The 16,556-nt window shown below is 41.7% G+C and overlaps 1 protein-coding gene across 4 annotated transcripts in view; it reads right to left on the reverse strand.

Annotated features, from left to right (window-relative positions):
• Nucleotides 1-13,175, reverse strand: part of adgrl1.L (adhesion G protein-coupled receptor L1 L homeolog) — a 191,312-nt gene extending 178,137 nt beyond the window's left edge. For all 4 annotated transcript variants that reach the window (XM_041587189.1, XM_018253629.2, XM_041587188.1 and 1 more), the window contains exon 1: nucleotides 11,713-13,175. The gene's annotated coding sequence lies outside the window, so the exon portion shown is untranslated. The remainder of the gene's footprint in view (nucleotides 1-11,712) is intronic.
• Nucleotides 13,176-16,556: the final 3,381 nt, after the last annotated feature.

Below are 16,556 nucleotides of genomic sequence, written 5' to 3' on the forward strand. Positions count from 1 at the left end.
GCAGAAAGAAGAAACGGAAGCCTACTCTACATCACTAAGATGGAGCCTGCGTGAATGCTTATGCGAGCCGAAACAGGAGATGGATTCCACACTATTGGAAAAGGAAATGTGAGTTCAAAACATAGTGTTTTAGTAGGTCTTTTGGAGTAGATTAAAGGGATCTAGGTAATCATTTTTGCCTTTCCTTCTCCTTTAATAACAGTGTCCACAAAATGGCTCCTGCCTGCTTGCTATAATAACGAGTTCCCAGACTGAAGGAAACAAGATTCAAATAATTCATCTATTGTCATTAAAGTTCATTTTGCTTGACTAATGTGATAAAATAGGATTTTGAAGAATTTTTTTGGGTGATGGGTCCCCTTTAAATTGACCTATTCTACCAAGGTATAATTATGTCAATTAGGGCCAGCGGTGGACGTCCCTAGGCTGTGCGCAATGCACTACATAGCGCAGGCACACCGGAGCACACCGAAGCATTGGGGAGCTGCGCGTCCCCAGTGCTCCTCAACAAGCCGCTGGGCGGCATGCCGCCCCTAACAATTGCCGTCCTAGGTCCGGCCCTTTGTGGCCTCGCCACAAATCCGGGACTGGGAACACTTGTGCACACAATAACACACAGTAAGACTGCGCTGGCACGGGACTGCATGCCACCACATTAGTTTGTGCAATGCATTCCCTAAGCTGGGAATATTAGGTTGGTGTAGGGTCACACTGTGTAGGGCACAGAAACACGAGAGCAGCTCTGAGCAGAGTCCCAGGACTGATACCAGCAAACTGAAAGCAGATTTCTGCCTTTGGTACAGATGGTGCCCATTAGCCATGACAACAGGGCCAACTACGGGGAGGGACACGATATGTGATCCAGGCTCAGCAGCCATCTTGTGGCACAACGAACTACAAATGCCAAATTAGGGGCACTGAAATCACCGCAAACCTACAACTCCCGGTGTCCCTGGTCACGTATGTTATGGGAATGCAGTAACACGCTGAAGGCATCAGCTTTTGAATTGTATGAGGGCATGGAATATGGGCAAGCTGCGTCTGTGGTTGGCACCTCATTAACACTTGACACAAACGCAATCTGTAACAGTTCAATTAAATGCACCCTACAAGCTGCACTGGTTTCTGTAAATCCATGCAGCATGCCTCTAAATGAATGGCTCATTAGCCGTGCAGAATATGGATTCTCTATGTTCCCATTTTTTAAGGGGTGACGTGGCCACCCTAGCTCTCTCAATGTTATTTTTGCACAAATCCTAGCTGAGGGATGCAGGTATAACTTCATGCCAAAATATTCCTATTATTAATATTCATACCCACTACTGACTGGGCTCCAACTACTTTCAAGATTGGACTAAATGTCCAAAAGAATAAAAAAGTTGTGTAGGGCTCCCGCTTTGTCTTTCAAGTTTGAACCCATATAAAACCCCCATCCTGCATGGCTAATTAGCAATACAAACTGTAATTTATAAACTAAAAGCTTTGGCTGCTACTTTCTCCAGTCAATTGGGATCTTCCCAGCGATCACAATCAGCACTTGCACCTTAGGGTAGAACTAATAAAAAAAATATAACATGCTGCTGTTTTTATTTTATCCTTAGAGGGTTTTATTTCTAACCATGGTAATAGCAGTTTCAGGAAAGAACGCCTTAAAAAAGTGCTAATTTGGTCTTGGTGCCTGAACTGTCGTTGGTCAGTGGCCTAAAGCCCAAGCCTTTCATTATAAAAGCCTTCATGAATTCCTAGTAAAATATTACATGTAACACCATGTTGAAACTGATGATAGATTGTATGAGAGATGTCCAACTGGATACCCACAAGGTATTTGCACCATCCAATACATTTTTATTGCTCACAGTTTGCTCGTGCTAATAGGTGCGAACATGTAATCTATCTTCTAGCCCAGCCTTTTGGACAGCACTGCCTTCTAGATTTATCCCTACTGTCAATTCATCATGATTGCTTGTAGTAAAGATGCCCAGAATTGTTGCTGCCCATCCACACAATGGCCTTTTGCACCAGTGAGAAGGCAGGCATATGTTCTGTTTGGGACTATTCCGATAGGATCCTACACAGTCAGAGACAGCTGTCACCATTTGGCAGGAGTATGGAAAATTTTGCAAAGATCTGTGACTCTCCAAGGAATGCTTAACTAGAACTCCCAGCAACGTTCAACAGCCTTGCGTAGAATACTGGGAGTTATAGTGCAGGAAGAACTATAGACCAGTAGACTGCAGAATCCAGCACTATAAGATGTAGTAGAGTTGACATTACATTGTTGACAATACAGACATTTTTATGAGGTTTCTCTGTCCTGTGTTAGTGCCCCTTAGAGAGAAGGGGATGTGGAACCTACCTTGTAGATCGTGTATGGTAATATAAAGAGTTGCCACATGTGACTCACCCACAGCAAATATGGCTAGAGTGGGGCTATGATAGCTTTCTGGGCTTCCCCTGAAAGAGGAGGGTGTGTATAGGTCTAATGAAAAGTAAATCTGGTTTGTGGTCTTCAACCCAGAGGTCTAACCTGTGCTATGGTTAACTTTAGTAGTTCATGATAGGTAGGACTGTGTAACCAGGCAGCCTAGGCTCCAGTGAAGTGTTGTAGTGGGTCAGTATCCTTGTGGAGCCCACAAGTGCAAGGACCATGAGTAAAGGTGGGAATGGCCCTGAAGAATTTCAGAATAAGTCCCTCAAAATGATCTACTGAGGCTTTAAGATACAGCCCCTGAATTGTTCCCATGAGTTTCCTGAAAGAAGAAGGTGCTGGGATGAATACTGTGAGTGCTCTAACACTGATGTGGGTAGCCAGATTTGTGTAGGGACCATTGTGGCACAATGTGATGTTGCAAATACTATCATGCAAGAGAAGACTATACACAATGATCAATATAGTGTGGTGTATCTCCACTTTGAGTGGGAATCAAGAAGACCTTTCATATATATAGTAGGGGATGAATAGTGCCCAGATCATAGCTGTGTGTAACTGTGTGAGCGCCCCCTATAGGAACACACTGTACTTAACACACTGAACAATGACGCTCCATCCTCCCTGGGTATGCAGCTTTAATTTAGAGGCACAGTTCAGACAAAAACCCAGAGAAATAAACAAATTCAAATGGAAAAAAAAGGAATTCTATGGGTTTTCCAAACATGCTTTTTATTACTGTATCACTAACATGCAAAAGTCATTGCGCCCCAGACCTATTTACCATATGTACCGCATGTGGCAGTACAGGCACCGCACCCACATTTTTAAAGAAAAAGGAGGCTGTAGGAACAAAAAAGGCACATGGAATTTTCATTCTTTAATTAAGTACAATAAACAGGGAGACATAATGCTTCTCCCTCTTCTGTAAATACCATTTAGGTAGCAGAGGGAATTGGTACCCATGGCTCATGTCGGTTGCACCTGTATGCTTAGCACAAGGTCTCCCGTGATTCATTTGCATTGTTCATTTGCATGGCTGCACTGTAAATAGCACAGATACACCGTGTGCAATGCAAGCGACTTGTAACCTGAATACAAACGAGATGGAGCCTGACCGAGTGCAGGTGCAGAAACTCCAAATCATGTTCATTCCAGCCACCCTAGTTAAGTTCTAATGCATGAAAATAACACGATGGGTGGATATTACTATTGATCATCATTATTATAATTATTATTACATATCTCTCAACATATGAAAAGAAAAGGCTGGGACAATCTATTCCATGAGCACAAGCTCAACCCAGCTCCACCCATTTTATGCTAAAGGTGGTTATACACTGTAAGTTGGCCAAAGGAGGAGATCTTTCCCCCCAACATGCCCATCAAAGGCGACCAATATCAAGCTAATGTGATTGTTCCACTCTAGAGCCAAACAATCAGATTAAAATGAAGGGAATAGATGCAGATGGATGGATGGCCGCATCAAATAGCTTTGATCGTACGGGGAAATCAAACCTGCTGGATCAACATCTGACCTTTTTTTTTTTTTAAACAGGGAGACATAATGCTTCTCCCTCTTCTGTAAATAAGGTAGCAGAGGGAATTGGTAGCCATAGCTCATGTCAGTTGTACGGGAAAATCAAACCTGCTGGATCAACATCTGGCCAATTTTTGGCCAAATATCAGTCTGGGAGGCTCATCAGAGGGCCAAAAAGCTGCTGAATCAAAAGAACCTGAATCGGCAGCTTAAATCTACCTGTGTATGGCTACATTAAGTCCAACCTCTTATTGTGGTCCACATATCAGTGATGTACTGGATTTGTCACATTCTTCATATACAATATTGAACATCTTAGTCAAAGCTCCAGCTCCACCCAGGCCATTACAATCATGGCTGTCCTACTTACAGTATCTAGGGATCGTTGAATAGTATAATATAATATATAAATATAATATATAGGGTACGTAATTAAGCAATATAGACTTACTTGGTTCTCCTGTGTGATCCTACTCCTCCTCTAAGCTGAGGGCATGGCACATACAAGATGAACCCCAGGTATGTAGTATTTGTTAGTGTTTGCCATTCAATCCAGCTGAGATTAGGCAGGTGTACTAAAGACTTTGCACTAGTATATTTACTGTAACTGCATCCATTTTGCACTGGAATCTAGGAGTGATACACTTAAAGGTACTTAGCCTTTGTTTGTCTAGTAAAGTACTTGCTCTTGTAAGCAAATCACATGATACCATTTGCCACTATCTCATTCATTCATTCATTGATGTGTCAGTGAGATATACAAAGACAACATAAAGAGTGCCTGATCTGATGCATAGACAGCATATTATGAACAGATTACAAGTAACAACGTGTATCTGATCCAACGTTCCCACTTTCTGTTCTACCCTGCCCTTTCCCGGGGTCCGTTATTTGGGATTGTCCTGCCTAAAATTCAGGGACATGCAGTATCTAGTATTGTGTCCGCAACTTTAATAATGAAAGCAAAAGCTGACTTCTAGAAGTTATTTTATTAGGGGGACACTTTTGAAATGACCCCTTCCCCAAACCTTTTGGTCTTGGAAGAAGGAAATAATATATGACTGGACTGGATGTATTCTTTTTTTCAGGGTAGGGAATTAAGCAGTGAAAAATAAGGCAACAGAGCATTGAAGACATGAAATTACATCCACTTGATAAACCCCATAGAGGTAACCTCAACGTTTGGTTATGGAAGAATTATTTGAAATAGATCTAATGGAAAACCACAACAACTTCAAAGTTTGATGAATAATGCATTTCCATGAACATTATTATCATCAAATGGCCCCCCATGTTCTTCATTTTAATATTTGTCTTTCTGCACGCCCTTCGCTCTGCACTGCAATTGATATTACTGATTTGGTCCATATATATATACATAAGTTGAAGGCTACTTACCATAAAGTGCGTTTTTCTTTTTAAGTGAATAGGTGACATCTGAAAAGGTTTTGGGACCAACTGATCTAAATCATTTGCTATGTAGCCTCAAAATTGGTGATCTAATGTGTGGCACAGGGTCTTCCAAACAGAAGTACCATCTCAGGCGGGTGGGATATTGTGTTGCCTTCATTCCGACTAGTAATTCAGCTCTACAAGTAATGAACTTTCATTGTGTTTGTCAAGCTCTCTTCCTTTTAAAATACCAGGCATCCCATCTAATTGAGCCGCCCCCAAGACAGGCTTAACTGAGCAACATTACCTTCCAATGTTTGAGATGCCTTCTAATGATCAATGAACGATCTTCCAGTTTAGAAGACTAAACAACACTGCCTACTACTGAATCAGGCTTCCACCACGTGAGTGGCGCTGCCTTTCATTGAGTAAAACGGCCTACTGTTATTTTCTTAGCATTAATTAGACTGGCACTGTCTTCCAATCAGTGTTATCACTGAGTAAAACTGCCATTCATTGAGCCATCGTGTTACATTGAGTGTTATTATGAGTCAGTGTATGCACTGGCTTGCCATGAATCATGTTACCATTCATTCAGTTAATGACGCTGGATTCCATAAGCAAAGTTACCGGTGAGTAAATGGGCCCTGCCTTCAGCTGAACGACAGTGTTATTCTTTGAGTTGTATTGCTTCTTATTGAAATGTTTTACCATTTCGGTTTTTTGGCTTTCCAAAAAATACTACTTCTTGTTGGGCAGAATTGCTACGTAGCGGATGACAGCACCAATTAAGAAGTCTTACTGCCATCCAATGACTGGTACTGCAATTCAATACGTCGTACTGACTTCCCGTGATATAATATAACCTTATGGTGGCTAATGCTGGCGTTTATTAAGTGCCATTCCCTTCTAATAAACATTTGTTCACTTTCTAATAGTCTCAGTATTTACACACTCTATACATCAATGGCTGACACATAGGCGTAGCATTGCTTTAACCCCACACTCATCAGCCCAGTCTCATTCAACAGGCAAGCAATGAAGAGAGCAAGATATCTTATGGGGACAATAAAGGTGCAGTGATTGATTGCCCACTATGTCGTATCAGCCAATGTTATATTGCACTTTTTCTACAGGCATCTGTTCCTACTTAAATCACCATCTGACTAAAATGCTGTTAACTAAATAATAAATGTAATGGTACTAATGTATATTCACTCGATGGCCTATCCCATGTAGTATGGCTTACAGGGTACAGACCATGTATTGAAACATGCCAGTTGAATAGTAGGATGGTCTGTCGATGTGGCCCCCCAATGTGGCAGACATGTCCAGATGGTCAGCAGTTTGGTTGAAAAAAGGCCATATCTGAGCCTGGCAGTACCATCAGGAAGATCTTTCAAGATTTGACAAAAAGATCAAGCTCACCGGAAGTGAATGAAGCTTGAGTAATAAGTCAAAGCTTCCATACAAGGGGCAAATTCACTAATGGGCAAATGTTAGCCAGTGTCAGCTTTGCACCCATTGCACCACTTGCCCAGGTGCAAATACTCTATGAAATCGCTAATTCACTAAAATGCAAGTTTCGTTCCAGGCGTCACACGCTGGTGACTCGCTAGCGTTACTTCGGCTGTGCGAGCATTGGATAGCGAAGATGCGGTAGAGTTCATTTGTGCCCAACGAAAATTGGCTAGTGATCTTGCGCTTAGGTCAATTTGCATACAGCAGGAAATTTAAAGTTGTATGGACATCTTTATTATAAATGTTGGTGCAAATGATTTAAGTTACCAGTTTTTATTACTCATGTCCAGGGAATTTTAATAAAGAGTTAATATAATGCTCTACACATGAGCCCACAGTAAAATTAATGTTCCATAGATTATAAAATGTCTGGAGAAAACCAGTTGCCCAAAAAAAGTTAGGACTTTTGCAGCCAAAAAAAAGGAAAAGTCATCATTATTTTTTTGAACTTTAATGCATTTTCGGCACACAAGATATGATGTAAGTGACAGAATATTGAGGAAGATTTCGCTTATTTTTAGCACTGATCTGAGGTGTCGAAGTCAACTCTGGCGAAAGAGGTAACGTTCAGTAAAATCCGCACTTTAGGGAATTTGCAGAGGAACGATCGTTCACCCGATCGAAAAGTCGCCTGGCGATAGAGTGCAAATGTGACGGTCACGTTCGATAGCAAATTGTCGCCTGCGCCTGTTAGTGAATTGGCGTTGTCCCTGCAGGTGGCAACGCTGCCGAAAACCCGTTAGCATCAGCCACTTCGCCCTTTAGTGAATCTGCCCCATAGACTGATCATGCACGTTCTTTATCTGATCGACCCATCTGCCAAATTGATGGTCAGCATATGAGGGGCCACACTTGGTATTCTTATTTCGTATTGTTTGTGGAAAGAGCACTAATAAGCTAAGGTTCCTCTTCACTTTCTAATCTGCAGATACACCATGACCTGGCCTACATGGTGCATCAGCAGGTGAAATGTCCAAATCTGCCAATTTTGCAGCCAACCGATTTCCATTGTACATGAATACTGATTGGGTACTGTGGTCCATCATACAGAAATTATTATTAAGTTACTTTTGCTAAATGTATGGCCAGCTTTATCCAATCTTCCAAGGAGCTCAGTCTTTTTGAAATTATTTTTCAGAATTGATACAAAATGGGTATTGGCATCTTAAAACGAGTAAAGCTGTCTTCCAATGTGGAAATCAGCCTTTACTCTGTAATGCATTCTTCCAGTGCGTGAAGTTTCTTCCCAAAGATTACCTGCTAATAAATGAGCATGCTGAATAAATTGTCACTTTGTGATTAATGAAACTGGCTCTGTGTAGGACTTCCAGTGACTAAAGTATTTTTTTTTAATGAACCACACTATAGTCAGTGCTCTAAATACCTAACGTTAGGTTGTGGATGGGTGAACTTTCGATAAAATTTGTAGCAACTGTTAATGAGAATGAATCCTAATTATAGTATAAAATGGCCCTTATTTCTTCCAGTCGGTAAGACCTCCAAAGAGTCAGGCAATGTTTTGATGAGTAAAGTGGAGATTGGGTCACTCAGGTGCAGATTGAATAACAACCATGCAATGACTATGATTGGTCTTACATAGTTACAGTATATAACAAATGGATGAGATTAAAAGAAGACCATCATGTCCATCAAGGTCAACCTTTCTTCCAAGTAAAGCCCACCTTACTTTTATTTGAAGGGAAAAAAAACCTTCTGACGTTGTCGCCAGTTTGACTCAGAAAAATTCATTTTTGACTCTAAAAGGACTATTCGATCAGTCCCTGGATCAAACTAGAATTAATTTCACTTGCCAAAAAGGCAACCAACAACATTTTTGTTCTTTTGCTCTCTAGTCAAAATAACTGTCATTCTACCAGTTAACTGCAGCTACCTTTCAGTCATTTCAGTGCTAGTCACAAATAAGTTACCCATAATTTAGTGATGCTCTACTGTTTCCATCCCAGGATGCTTTGGTGTATGGGCAGAATGCACTACTTGGGTGCATTCTGGAATCAGTATGGTGGTTATTGACCCAAAATGGTCATTGGTCTAAATGTCACATATTTATACTGAAAATCGGATGGTCTTGTTCTATGTGGGGCCTACATGGGAATCGCAAGCACCCTGCATCTGTATTTGTTCTGAAAATTGGATGGTCTTGTTCTATGTGGAGCCTATATGGGAGGCACAAAAACCCTGCATCTGTATTTATTCCTTGAATTTTACAGTTATTTTTTTTATAATCTACCCCAAAAACTTCAACAGATATAAAACTGTTAAATAGTATAGTTGGGATAAACGGTAAGAATTGGAGCAGCCTTTAAATGCAAAGGGCAGAACTGGGGTTCCATGAAATCAGACCGATCATTCATCAGAACATCGGGAGGTCAATTGAGTAGCCCTTTAACTTGTTGAAATGCAACCTCAAGCATCCCTGACAACCTCCAGCTTGTGCTGTTAGAACTGAAGTTCAACAATAGATGGGAGACCACAGGGCTGCATTTTTTATGAATGGCATTGCCATACATTGTATATACATTGAATGAGGAAGCATTCCAATTAGGAAGGCTTACATTGACAATGACTACCTTCACAAAGGCTGCCTTCATGTATCTAATCCAGTCTTCAATAAAGCAGAATGGTTCTTAAAGTTATTATTTTCCACTATGGGAACTGAATGTCTTTTGAGACAAGCAACCTTCCACTATGGTCTATTACCTTTCAATGCATGTCACTGCCTTTCTCTGTGTGCTATTGCTGTGCAATGTACTCAACTCTTAAGATACTTCCAAGGTGTTTGACTATTTTCCTGCATGCGTGTCAGACGACTTCCAGTCAATAGCGCTAGTTTGGAACGAGTTTTCTTGCCCTCACATGAGTGATGATACTTCGTTTTCCAATGAACATGACAGATTTCAAAAGAATTTGAAGCCTCTGACAATCAAATGAACATGAGCATTGCAAAAAGAATGAGACGTTGGACTCTTACATACAATTTCATCTTCCAGTGATTGCCAATGAATAATGAGAGAAATGAGACATTTCACAAAGGCATCTGATTTCCATCAGTGAGTCTACTTTTAAATCCTTTACAGCCATATAGTTTAAACACCCAATATTTTTTCCAATGGGAGAGGTCGTTCAAGAATGGAAAGGCAGGTTTCTTTTACCTCATATTGCCTTGGAAAAAAAAATCAATGTCAATGAGTTCCACTTGGTGAGCCTACCTTGAGATAGATGAGCCTTACTTCCACTGAGTAGGCAATTAATGAGTTGGTTTCCACCAAATGGGACTAAGTGGCAACATGATTGGCTTACCTTGTACAGATTAGGCTTACATAACTGGGAGTTTGCCTTCTAAAACTTAAGGCTGTTTGTATATGATTTAATAAATTATCTTTCTTTTGATAAATCAACCATATTTTAGATGCAGACAACTTCCTGATTAGAAGGACTTCTTTTAGAAAACAAGCCCATGACAATATGCGTTATTGCAAAGAACGTGTCCTTTAACAGTGAGAATCCCTAGTGGCCGAGTTTGTTGTCCACCTTGTGATTACTTCTAATAAGATGGGCTGGTTGTTTTTATTTGCAGTCAAAATTCGGTTTCTATGAGAGACAGCCCTCTCGCAGGAGAGACTGAGGGTAGTCACATCCATCCAATGGATAAAGCTGCTCTCACTAGGGAGAATCCCTCCCCAATGTATTAACCTGCTTTTCTGCAAATAAGACAGCCTTTCCGTGTTCATTCGAGACGGTCAAGGTTGGAATGTGACTACAGCCCCAGTGCATGAGAGAATACATTACACTGGATCCAAGAGGATCTCCCAGCGAGATAGATGACCTATCAATGAGTCTTACTGGTTATGAGCATGACTGCAAGTCAATCTGTTAGATAGATTCCCTTTAAGGAAGACTGCCTTCCGTGCAGATAAACAATGTATTTATGCATGCATTGCAGTACACACAATCAGCCCATTCATTTACTTATGCAAATATCAAGATGAGCAGCCTTACAGTCGACAATCATGCATCAGTGCAGATGTTAAATAAATTGCACATATATAGTTTGATGTTTAATACACTATGAACGTATATAATCCCCCTTTGTGCTTTATCTGGCTTTGTCTCTTTCTATCATTTTAGCCCAAGGAGCGAAATTACGCTCAAAACCCTTTATTCTTTGCCACTTTCTGATTTCATTAATTGTATCCTCCAACATTCTATCTATATATCTATCTATCTATCATCTATCTATCTATCTATCTATCTATCATCTATATATCTATCTATCTATCATCTATATATCTATCTATCTATTGATCTATTTATCATCTAAATATCTATCGATCTACTTATCATCTATATACTGTATCTATCAATCTATTGATCTATTTATCATCTAAATATCTATCGATCTATTTATCATCTATATATCTATCGAGCTATTAATCATCTATATATCTACCTATATATCCATCATGCATCCTCTTAGCTTCATGCACCTGTACATATGACAAAAATGCCTTTATATTTCTACAAACACACACACACACAGATGAAACATAGACACATATGAAACATTATATCGGATATACGGACATTAGAATACTATCATTAACAGATGAACCTCATTTATTCAACACAGAAATACGGAGGAGCAAGGCTGTTATCATAGATGCATTGACTTGATATGAGAAGACATGGGTGCCCGTATATGAGGCATGTGCTTGTAGAGATGTAGGCAGCCATATATGAAGACAAACCCACACACATGTACAACATGATCACAGTGACACAGAAGCTGCCCGCTGACAATGAGGATCCTTACCTTGTTCTGCTGGTGCTTCTCCAGATGTGCGGTGGGTTGATTGCTAGTCACCGATTCAGCACTATGGACATGATACCACCAGGGGAAAAGCCTTCTGGCCCAGGCCCCACGTTCCTGCTTCTGTTAGCCCAGGGGTGGCTAATGTCCAAGAGCTGAATGCTGCTGTTTCTTGAAGGGATTGTAGTCCAGGTCTTGCGTGGAGAGACTGTTGACACTAGTCTTTGATTCAAGGTCCTTGTCTCATCTGCTTCCCATGGCACCTTTCCAGAAGTCCAGTAAATGGCCACCGCTTGCGGGCAACTTCCAATACATGAGACCAATTCCAGGGTGGTAGAAATTCTGGTCAGGCGTTAACTGTCTTCTTCCAGCTCTGTGGCCGCAATACTGTCTGACTGGAACACGCAAGGATAGCTACTCCCTTCTCAAATAAGCCATGCGTTTTTCACATTTAGCTCTTTTCCCCTTCTTCGGACTGGCAGACAGTTCTGATTTTGGAGCAGTCAGATTGCAGTATATCCTAACCACTAGTAGTAGCAATGGCCACCCACCCCGTTTGTATCCTCTTGGCCTGACCACAAGTTGGAAAGGTTCCTTCTTCTCCTAAGTCCTCTATAATATATACACAGAAGAAATGGTTCTTCCAGCCGAAAGGTGCATGAAAAGCTTCTCCTGCTCACTGGTCAATGTTGCGTTTTCTCTGCAATTTGCCAGTCCAGCTTCTTTAATGGTGACCTTGCCACCTTTTGAAAGGTAGCCACTGGTGAATGGTTCCAAGCCACCGCGGGAGAGATCTATAGCCTGCGAGCCATAATCATGGTGCTCTGATAGATGTCATGCCAGGCAGGAGAGCAGCACGAGCCACAGCAGGAATAAATGAGCACAAGTCTCGGGTTTCCAGTACCTTGCTAAAACAAAATCAGTGTGTTTATTTCCCCCTGCTGTCTCTTTTGCCACCAGCACTGTATTCCCACTGTAGCTCCTCTACACCTGTTTAGCTGTCTCTCTCCCCCTGCTGGCTGTCTCTTCCTCCCCCCCTTCCAATCACTGCTGATATCACTGTAGGTTTCTGCTCATCTCTCCCCCCAAGCCCAGTCTGTCTGTATTTACCTCACCTCTAGGTTTTGATGTTCCCGGTGCTTAAATTCCCTTCTCATCCTGCATTTCTCTCTCTGTCTGTGTTTTTGCTGCGACTGCTGCTTCTCCTCTAGCCTCTGCCTATTGCTCTGACATTTCTCCCCTCTCTGCCTGCTGCATTCTTGTTCTCTGTCTCAGATGCCTTGCTTCTCCCCTGCATTCATTTCTCCCTTGCCTGCTACCTGGGTGTCTCTATTTCTCCCTCACAGGTTCTGATTCTCTTCGACTGCTCCTCTTCTTTCAGTTTTTTTTTTAATCCCACGTAAAAGAAAAAACAAAGAAATAAATGAGAGATTCAGGGGATGTTTGGCTCTCCCTGCCCCTCCTCCGTCTCCCTCCCTTACTCTCCTCCCTCCCCCTCACTCTCCTTAACCCTCTGCCTCTCTCTCTCTCTCTGCTCACTTCACCTTTCCCTCTCTCTCTCTCTCTCTCTCCCTCTCTCTTTCTCTCCCTCTCTCTCCCTCTCTCTCGTCTACCTCTTCTCTCTCTATCTTAAACTTCCATTTTCTTGCAATTCACATCTTCTTGCCTTTTTTCCAGCAACCTCCTCTCTCCAGTCCTGAATGTTTCTCTTTTTTTGCTTTCCCGCATCTTCATTTTCTTCTCCCTTTTTATCCCTTTCTCTATCTCCACCCTCATCTCCCTTTTACTCACCCCCTCCTCCCTTATTCTGTATTTGTCGTTCATTTCATCTGACTCTGGCTCTCCAGATCCTTTTCTTTCTCATCCATTCTCCATTTTTTTCTTCAATCAATTCATTTTGCCTTTTACCTCTCTGTAATACTCTATTATCCCCATATTTCTTCTCTCTTTTACTCTCTGCTATTTTCATTCACTGTCTTCCCTTATTCTTTCTTTTCCTTGTCCTCTCTGTTATTTCCTTATTTTCTCTCTTTCCCTCTCTCCATTTTCTGTTTGTTTCTTTCTCTTCTTTATCCCCTCTTCTCTCACCCAACTCTCTCCTTATCCCTCACCTGCTTTCCCTCTTCCCCTTCATCGCATTCTCTCTCCCTCTGTCTCTTAAATTCATACCTTCTCTCTTCATCACTCGTGCCTTTCTATTCTCTTCATATTCTCTCCCCCTCTCTTTCTCTCAATCCCATTTCACCCTCTCTTTGCATTTTTCTTTCTCTGCCTCTGTCTCAACCTCTCTCATTTCATATATATTTTCTTTATCTTCAATAAATTTCTCTCCTTCTTTGCATTTATCTTTCTCCTTCAATCTTTCTCTCCTCTTTCTCATTTCATATTTATTTTCCTCTCTCTTTATCTCCAGTTCATTATCCCCTCTCTCTTTTTATCTTTGCTTTTTCCTCCCTCTCTTCTCCCCTGTCTTTCTTCCATTTCTCCCCCTTTCTATAAACCTTTCTCTCACCCAGAGAGGATGGTGACATGAAACAAATAAAGACACATACAGTAGATGGATACAAAGGCTGAGGCAGTAGTTCTTATATAAGTGTGTTCTTGTGTTAGAGTGTAAAATGCATATTCACATCACTTGTAGCCGGATGTGTACAATGCATCCCTCCAGCAGTCGCTCTACTACAATATCAGTTTTGACACAACTGTTCACGGCTGGCAAACCAAGCTGGGAGTTGTAATTGAACAGTGGCTGGAGGGGTTACTGGGCAAACAATGTTGTATTATGCAGGAGCTGCAGGGGGTGGGTTGGGAGTTGTAGTTGAACAACATCTGTTAGGCCTCGGGTTCTTCGTGAGTGATTAATAGCATTTACCTATTTAAGTTAAAATAAGCAAGTTTTGCACTATTCATTGGCCTTACACACACTCAAAGGATCTATTACTCCCTCCTGCTGCCACCCCTCACCTCTGCAGCAATACACGAGGCTGGCACAGCAGTTCTGCCAGTTCACACTCAGCCTTAGAGATGTCCAGACCCTGCCTAACCCTAGAGATAAAGTGTTCTGAATCTGAGCGATTTGTCATGCCCTAAAGGTGCCAAGGTCTTTATCCTGCCATGTTATACAGATGCCAGGCTGCTTTCAATGGCAGATGGCAGGGGGTGATGTAAGTGAGAATGGATTTAATCCAGAGTGACTCTATTTATTCAGGAACATACTGCCAAAAAATCACTGTATTATGTTCTTCCAAAAAGCCACCTTCCTTGAGAGACAAATAGCTTGCTTTTACAGAGAAATGGAGTACAAATACAAGAAGCCAGTCCTTCAGTATCCCCCCTCTGTAACTATGAGAGTTTTGTTATTACAGACCAAATTCTTGCAAATTGTCACGTTTTACTATGTATAAATAGTATACAGTTCAATATAGACTAAACATTGACACAGACATGGGTTATTAACAGGTAGCATTTACCAGTCACCTGTTTAAAAGCGCTTCACTAGTTACTAAAGGTTACCACAGTTCAGTCCAGGGTATTTTATCCAACTGTTACTATAGGCACCATCTCTCCCTACTATACCTGCTATCCCACAGTCACACTCCCTTCCCAGAGACTATTATCCACTGTTACTATAGGCACCATCTCTCCCTACTATACCTGCTATCCCACAGTCACACTCCCTTCCCAGAGACTATTATCCACTGTTACTACAGGCACCATCTCTCCCTACTATACCTGCTATCCCACAGTCACACTCCCTTCCCAGAGACTATTATCCACTGTTACTACAGGCACCATCTCTCCCTACTATACCTGCTATCCCACAGTCACACTCCCTTCCCAGAGACTATTATCCACTGTTACTATAGGCACCATCTCTCCCTACTATACCTACTATCCCACAGTCACACTCCCTTCCCAGAGACTATTATCCACTGTTACTATAGGCACCATCTCTCCCTACTATACCTACTATCCCACAGTCACACTCCCTTCCCAGAGACTATTATCCCACTGTTACTATAGGCACCATCTCTCCCTACTATACCTGCTATCCCACAGTCACACTCCCTTCCCAGAGACTATTATCCCACTGTTACTATAGGCACCATCTCTCCCTACTATACCTGCTATCCCACAGTCACACTCCCTTCCCAGAGACTATTATCCCACTGTTACTATAGGCACCATCTCTCCCTACTATACCTGCTATCCCACAGTCACACTCCCTTCCCAGAGACTATTATCCCACTGTTACTATAGGCACCATCTCTCCCTACTATACCTGCTATCCCACAGTCACACTCCCTTCCCAGAGACTATTATCCACTGTTACTATAGGCACCATCTCTCCCTACTATACCTGCTATCCCACAGTCACACTCCCTTCCCAGAGACTATTATCCACTGTTACTATAGGCACCATCTCTCCCTACTATACCTGCTATCCCACAGTCACACTCCCTTCCCAGAGACTATTATCCACTGTTACTATAGGCACCATCACTCCCTACTATACCCGCTATCCCACAGTCACACTCCCTTCCCAGAGACTATTATCCACTGTTACTATAGGCACCATCTCTCCCTACTATACCTGCTATCCCACAGTCACACTCCCTTCCCAGAGTCTATTATCCACTGTTGCTATAGGTACCCTCTCTCACTATTATACCTATTTATCCCCATAGCAGTATCTTAGTGATGTCCTTGTCTATACCTGGGTGCTTAGTAAAGTCTTGTGCGTTTTAAAAAATAATATCCTCCCCTGCTGTTAAATATAAGTATATTACACTATGTAGCGCTCCCTTATCCTTTATATATATATTTGAGTCCGTGTGCCTTTTTTG

This window comes from Xenopus laevis, chromosome 3L (genome assembly GCF_017654675.1).
Source record: "Xenopus laevis strain J_2021 chromosome 3L, Xenopus_laevis_v10.1, whole genome shotgun sequence".
Taxonomy (NCBI): Eukaryota; Metazoa; Chordata; class Amphibia; order Anura; family Pipidae; genus Xenopus; species Xenopus laevis.